Genomic DNA, 20819 nt, shown 5'->3' with positions numbered 1-20819 from the left:
TCAATATCCAAAGATAGCCATGGTTAATACTCTATATATCCTTCTGGTCATATATATGAGTGAGATCATAGGGTACCTATGACTCTGCTACCTTCCTCTCTTCACACTTTGTCATGAATATTGTTTCCTGTTTTTATATGTTTTAGTATGTAATTTATAAAAATTGTAAACCTTCTGTTGTACAGTTTTACCATAATTTATTTAACAAATCCTCTGTTGTAGGAGTATTATATTACTATATTCCTGGGTTTTTTGTTTAAACAATTATATGTTGAAATTTTTGTAGCTAGACTCTTTTTTAAAAAAAAAATTCCCGATTCTTTAAATTCCTTAAAGTTGAATTTGGGGCCAAAAGATATTACCTTTTTAAAACGTTTTTAATTTTAAGTTTTTCTTTTTAAAAGATAGTGACTTTTAGGCCTACAGATACCTATTGCCAAGTTATATTTCAAAAAAGGTATAGCAGTTATTTAACCCTGACCAGTGTTCAAGTACCTGTTTTGCTACACTCTTCCCAATGCAATAAAACAAAAGATCCTACCACTTTGCAAGGCGAACCTAGTATCTTATTTTGTTTTAACTTGCATTTCTTTGATGCTCAAGTTGAATATTTTTCTAATTAGCCATTGCATATTTTTGTGTGAATTAACTGTTCATGTTTTCCTCCTCCTCCCTTTACTTTAGTATTCTATCTATCTTGATAGTTTTTAAACTGTCAAGTGTATTTTGTACTCGACTCTTCTGATGGTTTTGAATTGAGATTTTCTCAATGTAAAGGCAGGTAGACTTGTTTTTGCCTATAAAAGAGACTAGAGGTTATCTCTGTGTGTGTGTGTGTGTGTGTGTGTGTGTGTGTGTGTGCGCATCATAGCTCGACAGCCACTTACTATTCTGTATAACTAATATGCTCTGTTTCCTACACATTGCCTTACTGATCATCATTCAGGTCTGAAATAATTAATAGTTTAAAGGTAAAGGGTGACATTTATCTTGGTCTTACAAATTATTTTCAGTAATATTAGTGTACTATGTTTTTTCTTCCAAGTTTTTCAAGCATAGTATTTGTGTCTGTAGTAGGTGGCGGCGGCAGCAGCAGCATTATTTCCTTCAGTTCAGAACATACTGAGGCATTCATATGGGAAAATGTAAAGGAACTTGCTTGCCCTCAATGCAAGAGCTCATGATGGAAGCTACTCCAGAATGTAACTTTGGCCTGGAATTTGTGACTTTTCCATTGCCCAAATAAGCACTGAGCTCCAACAAATACTTTCAGGGAAAATACACTTTATTTTTCAAATGTTGCAATGTTTAGTAATTACTAATAGAATATTTTACTTTTTTTTTCTGAAATCTTCTTTTTCTTCTTGCTGCTTTTTATGTTTATTTATAGAGAAAGACACTTCAAGACACCAGCCTCTTTTCAAGAGGAGTGGCCTTTTAAGATGACTATTTAGTACAGAGCCTTGAGTGATTTAATAAATTAAAAATACATGCTAGGAAAATGTGGCCTTTTTAGGCTGCTTCTTCCATTATGAATGGTCTTCCATTGGGCTCCACTTTGCTAATTTTCAATTCAGGTGCAACATCTCCCAGAGTATGTCTCTGGGTCATGATAGTCCTCCTGAAGTTAGACAGGCACTGCCTGTAGTCCATTCGGGACAGGAGCATGGAGCACTACCTGGGCGAATCTTGGGACACGGCTCCACTGCCAGGGGGTAATTAAGTTCCATAGGCCAGGAGGGGTGACTGTGACACAGGACCAGTGGTTGTGGCTTTTGAGAGGGAAAAGAAGAACCCTTGTTACTCTGGTCAGTTGAAGGGTAATGGTGAGTTTGAGGGCAGGTTGTTCTAAACCAGGAGCAACCAGAGGCCACAAGAAATGCATGTAAGCAATGGCTTTTCTACCTTTTATTAAGACTGACTCAGAGTGAGAAAGAACAGACTGAATTTCAATAAAGTGAAGATACTCTGGAGTGGTTTCTCCTACTCCAAAGAGTCAGTGTTTTGAAGTGTTCTTTCACCCTTAATTCTCAGTCCAAAAACCGTATGTGAAGATGTATTAAGAAAGCTGCGCATGGTGGCATATACCTGTAATCCAAGCACTCAGGGAGACTGAGGCAGGAGGGTCACAAATTTGACCAACCTAGGTTACTAGTGACTTAGCAAGACCCTGTCTCCAGGGTAAAGAAAAACAAAGGGCTGGGGATGTGATTCCGTGCAAAGGTTCTGGGTTCAACTCCCAGTACCACAGAGGAAAAAAGGAAAGTTTCCAGTTCTAGATTGTATGCTTCATCAGGACAGGAACTTGTATTTATCACTAGAATTCAGCTCCCTTGCCAGCACAGACTGAGAACTCAGCAGCCAAGTGAGTGAATGAAGCTAATTCCCACCTATTGTCTCACTCTGTCCTTTCATATCTCCTGAAAACTGCCCCTTTCTTCATCTGCTCTCCAGCAGGCTGTCTGCATACAATAAGGTTGCAACAACTCTTTCTCCTTAGCAAGAGTAGGACTGAGGAGGTTTCTGGTGAAGAATGATTATTATTGGTAGTCAGCACAGGAAAAATCCCTAGACTGAAGTCTTTGGGGTGATTTTAAAAAAGATTGAAGCATCAAAATTTTTCAGAGTCCCTCAAAAATCTTTTTAAAATGAGAATTGAAACTACATTTCCAGGGCCTGGCTTTCTAATTAAGTTTCAACAGGGCACTTATGAGCTGATTCAAGTATTTTCGAATCATGTTTTCTGTATTTCCAAAGCACTTAGGTAATCAGGACACTGCGTCTATAAGTTTTTCGTGACTTGTTGAGTCTCTAACCTTAATTGCTTGGATCTGTTTCTTGTTCGTTCATCTTTATTATAGTAGTACTGATACAGGAAATGATATCAGGAGATGAAATAGGACCTCCAAATGATATAAGGGAAATATTATAGTTTCCAACCTGTTAGATGTCTGATATGCTGAGTTCATGTGCTCTAAAATCGAAGAATGAATTCTAGAAACAACAGAGGTTAAGAGTAGGAAATGTTTATTGAGAGGATAGTTCCTGAGAGGCAGGAGGGGTCCCAAATGGGTGGCAGAGGACCCCACTTTACAGGGAAGTTTTATAGAGCAAAACCCATGTGGATACAACACGGGTTACAGCTATGATCAACCAATAAGGTTACAAGTATAGTCACTTAGGTAACAGTGATCCAATGGGGAAGCGAGTCATGTAACAAGTGTATATGGAAAAAACAAAGACTTTTTCTAGGAAATGATGGGTCCAGAGGACTTGGTCACCCCTTGAGGTGACTACTGTCTATCTACACTTCATTAGGCCAGGTGTTACCACTTATCTTGTCCTTTGGGGAGTACGCAGGCCTGGTCATTTCATCTTTATCTTGAGGCCTGGTCTCCAACAGATGTGTCTGGCCACAGCTGTGATGTGTTTTATCTTGCCCTGACTCTTTCAAGGGCACAGCCCTATGTGACTGCCTGTAATATTTCTACTTAACTTAGCTGTCTATAACAGTACCATATAGTAATGCTAGTATTTTCTCTTATGTTAGATTGCAGATAACTTTTGAGGCAAAACACATGATTCAAAAACTTTTGTTTAGGATAACATTCTATGTCCTGGTGGATCGGTGGATCTTCACTGATTGTGGCAAGGAAAGAAAGAGCAGCATTCATGGTCATTGTTAGCATACAGATAGAATATGTAATACAAAGAACACTCAGGAGACTTGGGATCGATTCCTGCTTCTGCCACAAATTCCAAGACTATGGAAAAGTCTCTGAGCCTCAGTTTCCTCTTCTTTAAAAAGTAATAATACTAAAGAGGACAGAACAGAATGAGTTTTAAAGTTTCTCTCAAGTCCTTGATTCTCTGGGTTATTGATTCTTCTCAGAAGGTCTTTGGGCAATCATTGCTTATTTATTTCCATAGCAATATAACACCCCATAGCAGGATGTATTAGTTGGGATACAAACTAAGCAGCAGGAATAAAATCTCAGAAAACTGCTGGCTCAGAAAAAAGGGAGAATGTCATTTTGCTCTTGAATAACAGTCCCAAAGTTGGCAGGTATTGCAGGACAGATAGCCTGGATTCCGTGGGTTAGTCAAAGGCCAAGGGTACTTCTGTTACATTGCTCTGTCATCGCCTGAGGTAGTGACATCATCTTCCAGCAGCTGATCAGCTGGGAATGCGGTGGTGGGCTGGGGCCCGGGACAGTAGCTTCCCTCTAAGAAGAACTGCAAGTTACAAACATCACTCTCACATCCCGTTGGCTAGAACTTACTTAGGAGGTCACAGCTTCAGGCAGGAGGATGAAGTCTTTAGCAGAATAGCCGTGTACTCACCTAAACTTTTAAAAGTGAGTGTGAGGGTTAAAGATTCTCTGAAAAGAGACAAGATTGGATATTGGGGGACAGTGTTTACCATTATGCTTTTTGTTATGACTTTAAGCCACTATAACATTTTTAAATTTTCTGTTTATTGTGTTTCTTATCCACTGAAATAGGCTGAATCAGAATCTGTGATTTATCCCTATGTGTTTACCCAACAACATGTGTTAAAGTGTCCTGAACATAGATGTCGTGCAATGAAAATCTGTATATTTGATTTATATATTGGTTTTTCACAGTATCTAAGAAAGCACTGTGCCCAGCCCCCTTCCCTACTTTTATACTCTGCTCTCCTTATTCCTTAGAGAGTGTTACATGGGAAACTTCAATTCTCAGTCTAATTGAACAGACTGGGAGATCAGAACCTAAGACATAGTAAAATTTAAAAATCAATTATAGATTGACTGATTTCGGGCAGGTTACTACTAGAAGCAACTTCTGTATTTTACTATTACAAGTAGTAATTTTGTTTTGTTTTGTTTTCCAGTCCTGGGGATCAAACTCAGGACCTTGTGCTTGCCAGGCAGGAGCGGTGCCGCTGAGCTACATCCCCAACCACACAAATAGTAATAAAGATAGGACTGCCCTGTTTTAGGTAGTATAATTACATGTAATGGACACTAAGAGCTTTCCAGTAAGGCTTTATTATTTGGTTTTAAGTGTATTGCCAGAATATAATGTTTAATGATATTAATGAATAAATACTAAAATGGATTTTTCCTTGAAAGATTTTTGGGTTCTGTCTTCTTTATTCCCTTAATTAGTGTTTTTTTTCTTTGTCTTTCTGTGGTACTCGGGATTGAACCCAGGGCCTTCACTCTGAACTATATCCCCTGCCCTTCAAGTTCCCCAGGCCTGGCTCAAACTTGTGATTCTTCTGCCTTGCTCAGCCTCCAAGAGTACTAGGATTACAGGCATGTGCCACCGTCTGGTTCCTCAATTAATCTTAAGGAACAGATTGCTAAAGTACCGAATGTGCATCTACACAGTATGAGCCTATTAATGAATAGTCACATAAGGTTCATTGTCGAAACCAATGCCACTGTTTACTGTTTCGGTGTTGACATCTTATCCTCTCCAGTTTCCAGTCCTTTATCTGCTGTACTTGTACACTATCATCTCACATTGGAATACAAAGTACTGCTATGTGCCTTAGCAGTTTTATGGTTGATATGAGCTACCTTGGCAGATTGTCCCTGCTCTCTCCTATCTGCTTTCCCAAACCCTTCCACTGCATGGTGCAGTTCCAGCTTTCTTCTTTATTGTAACTGACTGTAACCATCCAGCTCAACATGATCATTCCATCTGAAAGAATGGAGACTTAATCCAAATCCTGGGTAAGAAGGTGGCAGTGCAAACCAGGAGTGGTAAAACAAACTCCAGCAGAAGGGTAGGGTGTGTTTGTGTAAGGACAAGCCTTTATTCCCTCTACAAACATGCCGCCTTGCCAAAGACAAGCAAATCCCAACTACAGGACTAGTTATAGTCTGGGCTGGGGACAGTGGCTCTGGACCTCTCCTCAGCTTCACGCCTCATTCCCAAAGGCTTTGCTGAGGTTCAGTGTGAGAAATCTTTCATTGATGTATTTTTCTCCAGGAATTTACCTTTTTCCCTAAGACACATTTGTGCGCGGACACATTTGTCTGCTAAGGCCTGGTTCTTAGCTCACTGTGACAACAGAGGCCAGAAGAGAATAACATTCTGTACCTAAGCTGTCTCATCCCCCAGGTTCTTGGAGAGACAAATCTACAGGGTGTTTTCCTAGGAATGAACAAGACTGGAGTGGTTACGGGGATGCCGAGTGTGTGTGAAATGTTTTGCTGTAGATAGGATAGTCCCAGGCAAGGAATACTTCCTGCCTCAAATTTCAGTTCATTTTTTTCTGGTATTTTCCAACCGCAAGTAAAACATTTTTATTTGCCTCACTAATTTAGCATTTCCACCATTCTGTACAATTACTCATTTCCCCAAAGCTCCTTGATACCAGAAACTGGCTTTCTCATCATTGCATTGCCAGTTTTTAAAATTCATCTTCAGTGGGATGGGATACAGCTCAGTGGTAGAAGGCTTGCTGCACAGGTACAAGGGCTGAGTTCATTCCCAGCATTGCAAAAGTAAGAGATAGAAAGATTTCATCTTTACATTTTTTTTTCTTTTGCGGTACCAGGGATCAAACTCAGGACCTTGTGCTTGCGAGGCAGGTGGCGGAACCACTGAGCTAAATCCCCAGCCCACATCTTTAAATTTTGTTAACAAAGAATGTCTAGGAAAAAAAAAAAGAATGTCTAGGACCAGACTCATTACCAATTATTATTTTTGGAATTTAGGAAACTGAAACTCTAAAACAGAACAATGTAAAGAAGATATTTTAGCACAAATAGCATAGTGTATTATGGAACCTGTAAAGTAGCAAGAAATAGATATGCATTAAATATATACATCATAGAATAGTCATTTTTTTACATTTTGAAACATGACTCATATAAGAAATATAACTGTCAACATGTCACACAGGTGACACATTGGTTTCCTGAAACACTATATTTAACCTGACCACTTCAGGTGTACTATTTTCCATTCTGTTCTATTTTATCTCATTTTAAAGATACTAGTAATGACCTGCCAAAGTAATTTCATGGTCCACTAATGGTTACAACTGCAGATTAAAAATCATTTTCTTAAAACATTCTTTATATGTCATGAGTCAAGAATGTATCCTGGTCATCATTTTGAGTCAAATAACTTGCTTACCTTAAAATGGAAAAAGAACATTATACACAAATTCTAAATATTTAAGCACATGAACAAAACACAATTGTATTACTCAGTAGTTTTCACAACAAACAGTATTTATATTGTTTACTCTTTTCCTTTAAAATATCAAAAAGTATTACACAATCATTTTGAAATACATAGAAATGTTTTTGACTGTGTGCATATATTTTCTTGATGGCCTTCTTAAAGTAAAATTGACATAATAAGTTACACATATTTAAAGTATATATATATATTATTTTTTTTTTTTGGCACCAGGGATCGAACTCGGGTCCTTGCGCTTGCACAGCAGGCGGTAAAACTGCTAAGCTAAATCCCTGGCCCTCAAGTGTATAATTTGATGCATTAGATGGACTCACCATCTCAACCAAGAGATGGAGCAGCACCCTTCAGGAACCTCCTCAGGCCCCTTCGTAGCCTCTCTCTGCCACCACCCCTTCCCTGTCACAATGTTTAGTCTGCGCTTGCTAGAATTTATGTAAATGGGCTCACGGAGGATGTACTCAGACCTGGCTTCTTTCACTCGGCATAGCTACATTGAGGCTCATCCACATTGCAGCACGTAGTTCCTTCAGTAGTACCTTCCTCTTAATGCTAAATAGTATTCTCGTTGTATGCATACAAAGGGTGATCAAAATATATGGTGGATGATTACATTTTTTAAGATTCATTACATTAGTCCCTCTCAAAATACTCTTCCTCACTTCAAACACTTTCCCCAAAGTTCTTGCCACTTTCTGAACCAGTTCTGGAAGTCTTTCATGAGTGTGATCAGAAATGTAGTGAATGCTGCTGGTTGGTGCTAGCTAACAGGAAGGAAGGCTCATAAAAACATGATGGTGTGTCCTCATCCACCATATTCATCAGATCTGGCACTGTGTGACTTCTGGCTCTTTTCCAAATTAAAATGAGCATAAAAGATAAATGTTTTAAATCAATTCAGGACATACAGTGCAGCTAGCATAGTTTATTCATTCACTTGTTGATGGACATTTAGGTTGTTTTCATTTGTGGACCATTTCAAATAAACCTGCTATGAATGTTTGTGTATGTGTTAGCCTTTCTGCTGCTGGGATAAAATGCTTGACATACACAAGTTAAAGGAGAAAAAAATTTATTTTGACTCACAGTTTCAAAGGTTTCAGTCTGTAGTCAGCTGCCTCCAAGGCAGAAGAGGCATGGTGGCAGGGCATGGCAGAGAAAGCCCGGAAGCAGAGAGCAGGGGAAAGATATCTATCTTCAAAGGCATGCCCCCAGTGACCAACTTCTAGCCACCCTCCCCTCCTAACAACACATTCAGCTATGAACAAACTCATCAGTGGGTTAACCCACTGATGAGGCTAGTGCCTTTGACCTAATCATCTTCCAAAAGCCCCATCTCTGAACATGTGAGCTTTGAGCTGGGGGAGGGGGGTGTCTTTTTATCCAAACCATAGCAGTGTAAACATCTTCATATAGGTGAATACCAAAGAGTAGAATACACATGTCATAAGGCAAGTGTGTGTGTAACACATTAAGAAACACAGACTGTGTATTAGCAGCTTTTCTAAATGAGGAGATGAGACAGCAGTCTTCTTGAAAAGATCCACTGGAGTCCGGCATAGTGGCCTGTGCCCATAATCCTAGCTAATTGGGAGGCTGTGGCAGGACAATCTTAAGTCAAGGTCAGCCTGGGAAATTTAGCAAGACTCTATCTCAAAATATAAATAGGACTGGGGATGTAGCTCAGTGGTAGAGTGCATGCTAAGCCCTGGGTAATCCCCAGTATCAGAAACAACAACAAAAAACACACCAAAAAAGACCTACTGGGATAGTCATCTCCTCTTGGACCATACCGCTAGCATTTAGCTTGCTCTTTCACACTGCATCTAGAACCCCTCGGACCTGGGGGACAATGATCTTATAAATCCTATAAATCTATGAAATTATTATGTTTTTAAAGGCCGGATTAAGACCTTTGTGGTCCCAAACACTGCAAAATATTATCTCTTGCCTGCATATTAAGTCAAAATTATTAAACAATGCTAAGTGTATAATATATATAATAAAGCCAATAAATTCTCATTTTCTCCGAAATAACAACTTTGATTCACTTCATGAAACATGTTCCAACACATTGGTTTTTCATTTGCCTATTACTATTCTCACACTATCACAGATGAGGCTGCCAGGCATCCCTGAGTGCTTGTGAGCCTGTGCGTCCTACTCTTAAAATAGGCTTCTTCCATAATTACTGTTTTGCTTTTTGAGATGGGGTCTCACTATATTGCTCAGGTTGGCCTCAAACTTGCAATCATTATGCCTCAGCCCCCTCAGTGGCTAGAATTACAAGTGTGCACCACCATGCCTGACAGCATAACTTTTAAATGGATGATTATACATATTTCATCATATCTAATTGTTTGTGTCTGGTTACTTCTAGTGTGAGTCCCATTTAAATGATCTCTTTCTCTTACATAGACTGGCATAATAGGGGAATAAGTTCTGGTTTGTTGTTGTTCTTTTTTTTTTGAGATAGAATCTCTCCATGTAGTTGAGGCTGGCCTTGTACTCAAGGCGGATCCTCCTGCCTCAGCCTCCCAAGTGCTAGGATTACAGGTGTGCTGACTAGAGAATGGGTTCTGGGATCTCCTCCTTTTTTAAAACTGGCTTTGTGACTGAGCTTTCCTGTGTCTCACATTCCTCATCATAAAATGAGATTAAAAGATCTACCTTAAATCATTGTATGAATAAAATGAAATGTTTATCTGGGGCTCTTAGCACTATGCTTAACATATAGCACAAATTGATAATTTATAGCTATAGTATTGTGCTCAACAATAATGCTTGTCATCTCTGTTAATGGAAGAGGCAATGGCACAGATAATTCAAATTAGTAAATGATAAAATAATTTTTCACTTGGGACAAAAAGTTCTTTGGCAGTCTTTGTCATTCTATTTATATTTTGCTTAGGTTAAAATTTCTTCAGCAGACATAGACTAATCATAAAAGGAGGAAGACCTAAAAGTAGATATTTAGACAAGGAAAATTGGGAATTGACTTTAAAGTGAAATCAAGAAAAAGAAAGATCATAGAAAAAATAGGTTTTTATAACCTTTGAATAGACAGACATAATAAATTATTTAAGAGGATCAAAGTTATAATCTGTCAACCTCAGAATAAGATAACCAATGAAACAATGCATGCAATTTAAGTGGACTTATGTCTTTAAGAGATTATCAAATAATGTAGCTGATACTTGTTACCATGTTGACTATACTACATCTATAATTACCTCCATTTTGCAACAAGATGTAGAACAGCTAAGTAATTTTGCCTAAGATTTCAGGTTTAGCATATCTTAAGCCCTGTATTAATTGAGGTGAACATTAAAAAATATTTCTGTGAAAATCACGACTTTAAAACATCATTAGTGGGGCCAGGGATGTAGCTCAGTGGTTTCGCCGCCTGCTGCTCAAGCGCAACGACCCGAGTTCAATCCCCAGTACCAAAAAAAAAAATGTCATTAGTAATAACCTGGCACAATATCATGTACCTGTTATCCCAAGTACTCGGGAGGCTGAGACAGGAGGATCTCTTAAGCCCAGTAGTTGGAGACCAGCCTAAATAACATAGTGAGACCCTGTTTTAAATAAATAAAAGGTAGAGCTTGATATTAAGGGACGGTGTTGAGTCTTAAAAATGTTGAACATTTGATGATGACAAAGATAATGATAAAGTGTGACCATTAAATGAGAATTAAATAATAGTTAATCTACAGAACTATTGAAGTTGTTAGTGTCAGGACAGGAACCCCAGAGGTGCATAGAATCTGGTTTTAATCTGGCATTGTTGCATGTGACAGAAAACAATTAATTAGTGATACTGTGTTAATAAGGACTCTCTGGGCTGCAAGTAACAGAATCCTATACGCACGGGTTTAAGTTGAGCACAGTAAAGTGGCGGGCAGAAGGAATGGGCACCCTTCTGAAGTCAAGCGGCCCAGCCGAGCCACTGTCCAGAGACCCGCTGATGTTCGTCTCTGTTGTCAGGAAGCTGCCTGCCTCCCTTTCCCCCACCCCATGTGTGGACGAAGATGACAGCTCTCTGCTGACATTGTCCTTAAAGCTAATGTCCTGGTAAAACGCACACTCGCTCGCTCCCCAATAGCTGTAGCCGACATCTTTGGGATGTGTCCGATGATTTTAACCATAATGGCTGTGGGGGTGGGGTGGCCAGCCATACGCCACAGGCTCTCTCTGAGTCATCTTTGAGCCGTAGCTTCTGTGGGATGTGCTGCATCTGAGCCACACAGCCTGAGAGCAGGGGCAGAGGCAGCGCCTTCAAATGGAGAAGATCCAGAAAGAAACTTGCAAGGGTGGATGTCCACTACCCTGGTGCCTCTGTCTGCCGTTAGGTTGCCTGCTCTATGAAGCAAAGTGGAAATGACAACTTGCATTTAGGAGAGATTAAAATAGCATCAGAATAGAAGTTAGATGGTTAAGGGTTTCTTTTCCACAAGCTCGCAGAAAGTAGTTTTTCTCTCTCTCTCCCCTTTTCCCCCTCTCCCTTGTGGATAGAAGCCACTGCCTCATGTATGCTAAGAATATGCTCTACCACTGAGCTACATCCAAGCCCCGAAAGTAGTATGAATTGTATGTAAGTAATGTATAAAGATTCTTTTTGTGAGCCAGGGGTGATGATGTGAACCTGTAATCTCAGCACTTGGAAGGCTGAGGCAGGAGAATCACTGTGAGTTCGAGGCCAGCCTGAACTATAGAGCGGCACCCTGTCTCAAGAAAAAAATTCCCTACACTCTTTCAATATGTTAAATGCCAGGCCAGGGATTTAGCTCAATGGTTTCGCTGCCTGCTGTGCAAGCGCAAGGACCCAAGTTCGATCCCTGGTACAAAAAATAATAATAATAATATGTTAAATGACCTTATAAATTCAGGATATTATTAATCCTACAAAAGTTTGGTGTATGGCCCGTATCATAGTTTGTATGTTATAAAATAATATATTTTGAGGATGTTGAATATTTTATTGAGATATACACTTCCTTTTCATTTGCTTTAGTGCATTTACATTATATATCAGAGAATTCTTACATTCCTCATTTCTGGTCATCTTCTGACAGGGATAATCATTAAAACTTCGTTAAACTGTTAAGATTTATTCTAAATAGCATATAAAATCATACGAAAAAATGCTTTTGTCCAGCTGACTAAATGTTTTATTATTCTTTGAAAAAAAGTGAAGAGTTCAAATCCACTTAACTCATGATATATTCTTCTAACTTTGCCACACTTATGTGTACCTTTAGCGTGTGTGTGTGTGTGTGTGTGTGTGTGTGTGTGTTACTAGGGATTAAACCCAGGGCCTTGTGCATGTGGGCAGGCACTCTACCACTGACTTACACCTCCAGTTACCCCCCAAACTCCTTTTGTAAAATTTTGAGACAGGGTCTCACTAGCTTGCTCAGGCTGGTCTTGAACTTTTGATCTTCCTTCTCAGACTCCCAAGTAGCTGGAAGTACAGGTGTGCACCGCTGCACCTGGCTAGGGTTTTCTTCTATCACAAAGATAATTGTAGAATTTTCCAACATGAGACTTTTATCTTTTAAAAAGTTTATAGATGTGTACTAGTGTAAGTTTTTATGTATACTGTATCTTTTTGAAAATGATTTGAAGTGTTTATCATAAAGGACATAGATATATATTTATATATAAATGAAGTTAACAAAAGGGAAGTCAAACTCAATAGAAGGAAGAGAAAATAAAAATGCTAAAAACAGGTCTAGGGATTTAGCTCAGTGGTTCCACCACCCACTTTGCAAGCACAAGGTCCCGAGTTCGATCCCCGGTACCAAAAAAAAAAAAAAAAAGCTAAAAACAAAAGCATATACCAAGAACATAAAGTTGACTCTGAGCTTTCCAGCAGCAGGGACAAAAAGAAAAGGAATTCAGTGAATGGTACTCTTGTCATCTAAAAAGCAGACACATAGGGCCAGGGATTTAGTTCAGTGGTTCCACCGCCTGCCTCGAAAGCACAAGGTCCTGAGTTCGATCCCCGCTACCAAAAAAAATAAAATAAAATAAAAAGTTGACACACAATAATTCTTCAACAAACAGAAAACTTCTCCCTGGTATGAAACTGTAACACAAATTCCTCATGTGAATTTCTTACATAGGAGACATCACACAAGATAATGAACAACACAGAAGCAATATGGCTCTACCTTATGAAAAATTAGACTCAATGTGATTCTGCTAAGGGGGACTAGGCTACTAATGTTGAGATTGGATGTAACTTTCTGATTCTCTCCCTTAATACAAGGATAGATTTTAATAATACTTAGAAAATGCTTTTCCTTAGATGTTTCTTAAAAATCACTCTCAGATAAGCATGTAATCAGAGTTGGACTGGAAATGATGAATAGTCAGCTGAGGTCTTTGAATATTGGAATTCACCTGCTTGACTAAGGAAGGATTCATGTGCTCTGGAGCGGAAACAGGGTGGGTCGGGGTGACATTCTGACGTGCAAGTGGAGAATTCTGACCACTGTTCTCACCTAGTAAACAGTGCTTTTCATGTTAGTTGGTATCATTTTATACAATCTATACCTTAATGTAGAAAAATAAGCTGCTAAAACAAATGAACAGAGTTCTTGATCAGCCTGTTAAACTAACTCAAGGTTTTTCTCCTATCTGTTTGAGAGAGTAGAGTATTCCCCAACCTCCTGAAAGAAAAGGATTTGAATGAGATTTTCATTGGAAGAAGTGTCACTGGTAGATATTTTTTTTAAATTCCTGAAAAGATGTTTGAGTTGTATTAAGAGCAAAATAGGGCCAGGGATTTAGCTCAGTGGTTTTGCCGCCTGCTGTGCAAGCTCAAGGACCCGAGTTTGATCTCTGGTACCAAAATAAATAAATAAATAAAGCAAAATAAAAATATTGTATTCTTTCCTATAATTTTGATCCCTGAACCTGCAAAGCTGTTAAAAATTTTTTTATTGAGGAAGTAGATGGACTTATGGCCTTTGGATAATAACAACAAACAAAAATAGCTACTAGTATTATTTATTAAGTATTTTCTATCTTCCAATCCTGCACTGAACTCTTTACTTTTGTTATTTTATTTAACTCTCACGTGATAGTATAGCCTATTATTATCCCTGTTTCACTCAGGAGAAAACGGACACTCAGGTATACTTGAACCTTCATAACTTGTAAGTGGCAGACAGAATGGGAACCCAGATCTCTCTCCCAGCCTTTACCTTACATGCTGTTGTCTGTGAAGTAAATATGAGTCTTGTGCATTAGCAGTTGAGGTCACTATATTATTTCTTTTTCCTAGTATTTCCACCATAAATTGCAAATGAGTCATAATATTTTGAACCTCTCTTGGATTCTGGATTGTGTGTGTGTGTGTGTGTGTGTGTGTGTGTGTGTGTGTGTGGCAGTTCTGGGTATTAAACCCAGGCCCTTGTGCATGCTAGGCAAGCTTTACCACCAAGCCACACCCCCAGGCCAGATTCTGGTTTAAATGATTCATTTTCCTTTTTCAAAAAAACATGCTTTTTCTCAAAACACAAAAATTATAATAGCTCATATTGGTGTGTGTGTGTGTGTGTGTGTGTACATGCGTCAGTATGTATGTGTGGTACTGGGGATCGAACCTAGGAGCTTCCCACTAAGTGACATACCCAGCCCTTTGTATTTTTTGAGATGGGATCTCCCTAAGTCACTAAGTTGCCCAGGCTGGTCTGGAACCTTCCACCCTCCTGTGTCAGCCTCCCAGAGGACTGGGATTAAAGGCATGTGCCGCTGTACCCAGAAACTCATATTCTTATAGCAGAATAATCATACCTTAATTTCTATACTTAAATTTTATCTAGTAATTACTTTTTTTTTTTGGTACCAGGAATTGAACTTGGGACCTGGCGCTTTCGAGGCAGGCACCGGAACTGCTGAGCTAAATCCCAGCCCTAGTAATGACTTTTTAAGTATCTTCTTGGATAAGGACACCAGAGTCATCTTCCAGCCTTTATTGAAATTTGAAGAGGTTCATTTGGTTCTTAAAAGAGCTTCCTCACCTTGATCATGGTTTTGTAGTCCTCTACACATAGCACATCCACCATGCTGAAATAAAAAATTACTTACGATGATGGGATTTGACTTGATAATTCTGGAGGTACCCTGTCCTATGTGGTAACCAGCAGCCACTGGGACTATTTATTTTTAAATAAGTGAAGAAGTTAGTTCCTCAAGTATACTAGGCATATTTCAGATGCTCAGTAGCTCAATGTGGCTGTGGTTTTAGTGCAGGTTATGAACATTTCCAGTGCTGCTCCAGGGTGTGTGTTTCTCATGCTCCCTTCACTACCTCCCAACAATGTTAATGTATGGGTTGTTTTTTTCAAAATGAAAACCTCAGTATTCAGGTTTAATTGCAGCGTTGGCACTTTGCGATAAATAAGTGGGTTTTGGGTTGCAGTTTGGGCACTGGTCTTTAAAAGATTCGTCATCACTGTTGTATAATATAGTTGGCTTTTTTAAAAACATGCTTTACTTGGGGTAGGATTGACATGCAAAAAGCTGTCTACATTTGAATGTATACAACTGAATGTGTTTCTCGGTCATCTGTTGACATGCTCCACAATAAAACTATGTGGACCACTGAGTCCTTCTATTAGTCTGTGTGATTTGAGGAAAAATGTTTTTTATAAGTCTGATTCTTTTAGTGTATCCTAGTTGGCTGTGGTTGTTATTAAAAGGAATAGAGATGCATATTCTCCATCTCCTTTCCATGTATTAATTCTAAAATAATCTTAGTATGTTAGACATACGGATGTAGGCCTATATGGTATACCCAGGCCCACTGGGAATGTGCCAATGCTATATTTGCCTGAGCACACCTATCTTACATGGGTAAACTTCTTTGGTCCGTCTTTTCTGCAGTGGCATTCCCCAGGAGAACATTATACTGGGTGTCTTTGCAGTGTATAAAATACTCCTAGGGAGTTTTCCCTTTTCAGACACGGGAAGCACTGTGCAATACTTACTAGTGGTCAGGTTTGGGCTCTCCATGCCGTACAGAACAGGCAACTACTCTCTTGGCTGTACGGATAATCTCCTTGAGAGATAGGGCAGATCTCTTTTCAAAATGTTCTTGGTCATACAGCTGTTTTTGCTGCTAATAATCAGACTCCTTCCTGAAATGAAAATTTGCCCAAAGATTCCTTCTGACCCTTCTAGTGCCATGTCATCATGTCAGAAGTTGAATAAACCAATGAGGAAATGCTGTGTAAGTATAACAGCGAATTGCTCTCCTACATTCACTTTAGCGCATCACATTGGTCAGGGACACATTATGTTATACAAAACATTCAGATTAATACAGTATTGTCTTAAATATTTTCATTTCCTTACTCACTAAATTATTATTCCCATGACCCTTTTCCTTACTATTTTGGTTTTACAAGTCATGTCATGGAGTGCGGGCATGTCTCCTGGTCACCAGTTTCAGAAACAATTTTCTTGACTTTGATTTTAAAAGAAAAAAATCCCATCAGGCATATTCCTGGACAGAAAGAAAAGGGTTAAAGAAAACAGCTCTAACAAATAAAAGGTACCGTTTTCTTCCATATGCATTTTTGGTAACATTGATCCCACCAAAATTCTATTTTGATTCATTCAACAGCAATAATAATGTTTTCATGACTGTGACAGCCACACACACACACACACACACACACACACACACACACACACACACACACACACACACACACACACACACACACGGGCTCTTCCCAAACTGCCAGTCTGTGTTAAGGCAGTGGCAGACGCCTGATTGGCGGGCAGTGTTTATTCTGTGACCAGATTCCTTCTAAAAGAAGGCAGGCCATGCCTGCCTGGATCCTATTGGTTGGGATACTCTGGGCCCGCCCCACCACCTTTTTTTTTTTTTTTTTTTTCTTCCATGGCACACACCAGAGCGAGGTCTGCGCGGAATCCTAAAGCAGCCCAATTTACATCCATTCATGAATCTGTGACGTCAGCAGGCCTCCGGGTCCTCGGCAGTGGGCTGGGGGATTGTGTGGGTGGAATCCCCCTCCTGCTTGTCCTTCTAATTCTGCAAGTCCCTTTAACCTTCCATCTTTTCAGAGCAGCAAAATGGAACAGCATGTGTAGGAATTCTTCATTGTTGTGAGTATTGCACTCTAATTTTCCGTTTCACCAGCATTTATCTCATAAGGACCGCCGGAGACTGTTCTTGTGATTTGAGGTGATCAGAAAACTGATATTATTGCGGGAGACATAGAGAGTCAGAGGCGGAGAGAAACCCGAAACCCCGTTAGTGCTCCAGCCTCTGAAACTGACAGCTGGTTTTCCTCTGCCTGTCTGCCGGCTAGACGTGGACATTTTTCATTTATGGTTCTGCACGTTACCTCTGGATGCCGGCTTAGCTTTCCTTCGGGGAGATTCGTTTTTCTTGGAGACGGTGTGGATCGTGCTAGAGGGAAAGTGGAGAGGACCAGAACGGGGCCGGGGAAGTGGGGCCGCCCGGCCGGACCGAGCAGGTTCCGTCCTGGGAGCGCCTGTCCTCTCTGCCACCCACCGTCCTTGCCACCGCTCCTCACCCTTCACTTTGCCTTTGTTTCATAACAGTCAATATCGTGCAGTTGCAGTTTGAGGCAGATGAATACTTCTTGTTCGACCATTTTTCAAACGCTTTTATGATGGGAGCTCTAGGGAGTATGTTTGTACATATTTGTAGCTCTTTTTTGTGTGTCACTCTCTACACTTTATTTATACTGCCCAAAACCTAAAAACATGTACCAAAGGCATAGGAGGAATTATTAAATTCTAATTTTAAAAATATCTCCTAATGAAGTGATTTCTTGCTATTTTCCAAAATTATATTGTGTAGAAATAACACATGAGTATTTTTCTAGGAGGAACTTTCGAAAATAGTTTATTCCACCGTGTTTGGAAAATCATGAAGTTCTGATACGTTCCATGTGTGAAGTTGGTCTGATAGTTCGCTTGTAGTTTTAACAGAAGTATGTGTGATTGAATTTGTTTTCCAAAGCTTTGGTTTATTCTGGTGGAATTGTGATAGTAAAGAAGAGGGATTAACATTTTGCCATGTTCTACGCACCCCCCCCCCCCCCGGGCAGCTCTCAGCCCAAAGAATCTAGTAGCATTTTTCAACTGCCTCACTTTGAGGAATTTATATACTAGTCTGCAACATGCACTTGGTTTCTCTTTCCAGTGAGAGAAAGCAAAATGCCTATTATTTCTTCTCCAGCCTTGTCATGTTTACCTTGTATAATCGATACTTGGCTTTGATATTTTCATATTATAATCTTTCCTTGTGAAGCAAGGGATCTAAATTATGGCTCTAATGAGATCTTTTGAATTATTCTTCTTATGAATCTTCCAAGTGTAAACCCATTTAATTTAAAAATTACCATATGCAAGGATGGAACATTTTCTTTTGTTTCTCAAATTGACATTGCTCTTCCTCATATTGATTTTCTGAGTGCATTTGAACTCACTGTAGTTTAGAGGAAAATCTCTGCCTAACTCTAAATCAGATCTAGGCTCAGACAATTGTGGTTTCATATTTTGTTATTTTTCATTTGCTGGGTTGAACAAGTGAGATAATATTTTAGACGCAATGTCTTATGTTTGTAAACATCGTGACTCATTTCTGCATTTTCCTTTTTTGTGTACCTCCTGAGACTTTGTTGAAAGTAGCAATTTCAAAATTATTTTAAATTATTGGAGTCCACACTATCTAAAGGCCAACTTCTTGACATTTAAAAAAAATTGTATTATCTAATCAGACTCATCTTGAGACATATTTGATCAGATTGTATCTTTTATGTACATTTTGCCAAAAAGAGAACTTTATTTCCATGAAGGAAATATGGTCTTCCCTTGGATTTATTAAAATAAAACTCTCCCTTTAAGGCACAGAAGGGATGTAGAATCCTCTTTCTCCCCACTCCTAGAGGCTGTGTCCCAAATTATATTTATTTTCATCTATAGTGTACTTGTAGGGAAAAAACAATAACTCTTAATTGTTTAATATCAAACAATAAAATCCTGTGTATTAGTGACTGTCAATAGATGGCTTTCTGTTTAAAAATTGAAGCTACTCCAGAAGTAGGAATTAATCTATTTAAGTAAACAAAGTCAGTCAAACCAAAGCCATGTCCTGGGGAACTGTCAAAAGAATGGTTCCTAAGGGCCAGAGGCCACATCTACTGTATATGACAGCATGATCACACTTGGGATGGCAGAACCGGTCAGTTTGGTTCTGCCTGCCCTCTTTCTGTGTACTAGAGCTGTATTAATTGCTGGGGGACTGCAAATGAATCCAGATAGCCAAGATGACCGATTCTGATTCTTGTAATTTTGGTTAAATACAGTACATTCCCCAAGAACACTGCTGGTTAAAAAAATCATTCAAAGGCTATCACACCCCTGCTCTGTGTCACTTGTTACTCTCGCAAGATGCACACATGAAGTCTTTACTCCCGAGGAACCTCGAAAGTTAAATTCCCAGGAATAGATTATTACATTAGAATTCCTACAGAACTTTTCCTCTCTCCTTTTCTTTTTTTTTCTTTCCTGTTTTCTTTCTCACTCCTCAGTGGTTTTTAGTATGTTCACAGAATTATGCAAGCAGCACCACAATCACCTTTAAAACTTTTTCATCATCACAGAAAGAAAACACATAGCCATTAACAATCACTCATCATTTCTCCTCACCTGTAGGTAACCCTAGGCAACCACTGATCTATGTTCTCTCTCTTTAGATTTGCCTATTCTGAACATTTTATATAAATGAAATCATTTATATATATGGTCTTTTGTAATTAGCTTCTTTCACTTACTGTTTGCAGAGTTCATCCATGTTGTAGCGTATCAGTACTTATTTCTTTTTATTGCTAGACAGTATCCCAGTGTATATGGACATACCACGTTATACTTATTCATGTGTTGATGGACATGTGGGCTGCTTCTACGTTTTAGCTATTAAGAATATCACTTCTGAGGGCTGGGGATTTAGCTCAGTGGTTCTGCCGCCTGCCTCTCGAGCAAAAGGACCTGAGTTTGATCCCCGGTACCAAAAAAAAAAGAATAACACTTCTGGGGCTAGGCGGTTTAGCTCAGTGGTTCCACTGCGTGCCTTGCAAACATAAGGTCCTGAGTTTGATCCCTGGTACCAAAAAAAAAAAAGAATAACACTTCTGGGGCTGGGCGGTTTAGCTCAGTGGTTCCACTGACTGCCTTGCAAATGCAAGGTCCTGAGTTTGATCCCCGGTACCAAAAAAAAAAAAAAAAAGAATAACACTTCTATGTACATTTATGTACAAGTTTCTGGGTAAACATGTTCTCACTTCTCTTGGAGGTAGAAGTATTGGGTCATATGATAACTCTATGTTTAACATTTTGAAGAGATGTCAAACTGTTTCCCAAAGTGGCCGCACCATTTTACATTCCCATAAGAAATGTACGAGGGTTTCAATTTCTTTGCACCATTATTATTATCTTTTTTCATTAGTGTCATATCTTAGCGAGTTTGAAGTGGTATCTCATTGCGGATTTTGTTTGTTTTGGGTTTTTTTGTTTTAGTTTTTTTTTACTTTTTT

General features: G+C 39.2%; 2 protein-coding genes across 9 annotated transcripts in view; both read left to right on the top strand.

The window, feature by feature from the left end:
• LOC147825418 (uncharacterized) overlaps nt 1-15314 on the top strand; it is a 60658-nt gene extending 45344 nt beyond the window's left edge. For 6 of the 7 annotated variants that reach the window (XM_087187040.1, XM_087187036.1, XM_087187038.1 and 3 more), the window contains one exon: nt 4877-5118. The gene's annotated coding sequence lies outside the window, so the exon portion shown is untranslated. Of the gene's footprint in view, nt 1-4876; nt 5119-15070 lie in introns of those variants that run through there. The other variant, XM_087187041.1, reaches the window with a different exon arrangement.
• Map3k13 (mitogen-activated protein kinase kinase kinase 13) overlaps nt 1-20819 on the top strand; it is a 123289-nt gene that overhangs the window by 19723 nt on the left and 82747 nt on the right. The window contains exon 1 of one of the 2 annotated variants that reach the window (XM_004834848.3): nt 16986-17358. The exons of the other annotated variant lie outside the window; for it this stretch is intronic. The gene's annotated coding sequence lies outside the window, so the exon portion shown is untranslated. Of the gene's footprint in view, nt 1-16985; nt 17359-20819 lie in introns of those variants that run through there. 2 annotated transcript variants of the gene reach the window in all.

This window comes from Heterocephalus glaber, unplaced genomic scaffold (assembly GCF_053883595.1).
Source record: "Heterocephalus glaber isolate CG9 unplaced genomic scaffold, H.glaber_assembly_v1.0 deba00001504, whole genome shotgun sequence".
NCBI classification, from domain to species: domain Eukaryota; kingdom Metazoa; phylum Chordata; class Mammalia; order Rodentia; family Bathyergidae; genus Heterocephalus; species Heterocephalus glaber.
The sequence above is the reverse complement of the archived record's forward strand: the minus strand, read 5'-3'. Positions and strand labels throughout refer to the sequence as shown.